We start from the raw sequence: 2,560 nt of genomic DNA on the forward strand, positions 1-2,560 counted from the left end.
GGTTGTGGCCAATTTTTAGACAGTTCTTGCATTTTATGCGAGGGCAGTCTGCCCCAAGATGATTGAAGGCACCACATTTAAAGCACTGCTTTTTGACGCCTGGTTCCATTACCCGGGCAGATCCTATGAGGACAAAGTTAGGAACTTCGGTCCTCATTTCAAGAGAGATGGTCACCTCCACTGATTTCCACTCAGGATTGTCGGCGTTATTGTGAACCTGGATTTCCCGTACAACTCCCCCACGTAGAGAATACGCTATGAATTATATCGTTGTTCTCTGCATATTCTAGGGGAAATCGTGATATCTTAAGGGTTCTCAGGATGCTCCTTGGAGAAGCTTTTCTCTGGTCTCCATATTTTGGTCACTACCTGGTATCTTCCTCCCCCCATAAGGGTAAATCCAAATATTTTCCTCCCCCCCCATAAGGGGTAAATCCAAAAATGTTCTCTGCGCCGACGCAGTGTATGATAGCTTTCGCCATCGCCCTTGCCGGTATTGTGGCGTCAACCTCAATGCCGAGGGTACGCACACGCGGCAGAATGAAGGGCATGATCAGATGGGGGGTGCCTAAGTATTCCCACCACCAAGTGTGTGATATTTCCCCAGTCCGGGGTTTACGAAGTTCTGCAAATTTCCTTAAATATCGTGAAACCCGATGGGACTCGTACCGATATTAACGGTTAAGAACAGAAACTGTACACTTTATCTAAGCCAAACGGCCGAGAAGCGATTGGTGTTATCCGTGGAATATTCTATCGTATCTCCCGAGAATCAGGGTGGGGGGAAGCTTCTGTAGTTTAGTTTTACTAATTGGAAGCGTGTGTGCTGTCTGCTTTTCACGGTTATTTTGCTGTGTTCAGGAAAAACATCAATGATTGCATAATTAGTGCTATTTTTTTAAAAACTATTAATGGTCTTTATGAAATTAAATTGTAACTCTAAAATAGTACTCAAATTACAATTTATATTTATTAAAATTTAAAATTCTTTAAAAGTATCTGAAATAATTAAAACACCTTATAAATATTTACTTAAGTTTTATATATGATATTTTGAGGACTATTTAAAGGTACACTTTTAAGTTTACACTTCAGTTAAAAAACGCAATAGTTAAATTTGTGAATTTTAGTGATAGGTGTATTAATCTATCACTGTTATACTAAAGAAAGCAAAGAAAAAACAGAGGAAGAAGGAACAGCCAAGGATCAAGCCACCACCACAGAAACCGCAGTGGATGAAATAAAGGAATGCAAGAAACTACCACTTTAGATACAAAGAAGGAAAACTAAGCACAGGAAGAATGCGAAACGGAGGAAGAAATGGAAACTACTAAAGAAGAAGAAGGTACACAAAAGCGGTCACGAAACCCTGAAGAAAGAAACATTAAAAAATCAAAACCAGATAACATAACCCCATCGGAAGAATCAGGAGCTAATGAAATGGAGACCAAAACAACAATACAGGAAGAGGTTGAAGAATTTTCTGTAGAAGAAATCAAACTAGTTATGGGTGAAAATATCTTTAAAAATGGTTTTGCAGTAATAAATGGAGAGGACCCATCGAATCCGCAGATAGTGTATTCTTAACAATCTACGGAGAAGATGGGCCAACGTTCCTCCTTCAGAAAGGAATTATAAGTATTCAATGGAAGGATATCTATATCGAGGACATAGCCACGGCCGTGCCCAACCAGGTAACGGTCATCTGGGCCTGACAGAGGTCGAGTGTAAGTACTTCTGCAGAACTTTGATAAAGTTAACAGAATCAGAGATCAAAGAAGACACTGACTGGGTTGGACGTAAATACTTCCAAAGGTTACGACAGATAGGAAAGTTGAGTTAGTTCACGCAGGAGGGGGTTAAAAAAAAATCGCTTGTCCCAACAGGCTTATGATTATTAGTCCAAAAAGGAGGGGATAGACCTGAGAATCCGGGCTGCGAAGGCTTACGTCGAGGCGGTGCAATTCCTTATGGGCTGCATCACTTGGGCCAGGTTCTTCCCCCAACTCTCGGTTCTCTGGTTGATAAAGTCCTCCTCAATATGGATCCCGCTATCGCAGTTTTTTATTATTTTTTTATTTATTTTTTTCAGTTGTAAGGCATAGTTTAAGAATAATCTAAGTTCCAAATTTTAACAAACATTTTTCTTTTTTTTAGGGGTTACGAGATGACGTCTCCAGACACCTGGATTAATGTAATCTAAAGTTATCTTTTTCGTATAAAGTGAAGTGTAAATTTTAATTTTTTTTTTTTAGAACTGGTGTAAGGAGATTATGTTTTACAGACCTTTTAGCCACAACCTCTGGGTTACACAGCTAAACAGGTTGACTGAGGCCTCTTTTTACCTCCTACTGTCCTACTCTACCTTTCTCTAACTTCCCCTATTATTACCTGCTGTCCCTCAGCAATCTTTATACTCCAAAGGCCGATGATGAAAGACATGAACTCCCTTTCTACTATACTAAATACTAAAATCGCTACTGAATACCACTAGTAAATATATATTAATCTATCACTACTAAATATTAACACTCGGTGGTGGGAATAGTTAGGCCCCTCC

The 2,560-nt window shown here is 39.5% G+C and overlaps 1 non-coding gene across 1 annotated transcript; it reads right to left on the minus strand.

The window, feature by feature from the left end:
* Positions 1 to 544: 544 nt before the first annotated feature.
* Positions 545 to 732, minus strand: LOC150105155 (U2 spliceosomal RNA). Its single transcript, XR_016548609.1, has one exon. It is a non-coding gene; the product is annotated as a U2 spliceosomal RNA (small nuclear RNA).
* Between the last annotated feature and the right edge of the window lie 1,828 nt (positions 733 to 2,560).

This window comes from Typopeltis vanoorti, chromosome 7, assembly GCF_054136105.1.
Source record: "Typopeltis vanoorti isolate ZY-2024b chromosome 7, IOZ_Tvanoo_1.0, whole genome shotgun sequence".
Classification (NCBI taxonomy): domain Eukaryota; kingdom Metazoa; phylum Arthropoda; class Arachnida; order Uropygi; family Thelyphonidae; genus Typopeltis; species Typopeltis vanoorti.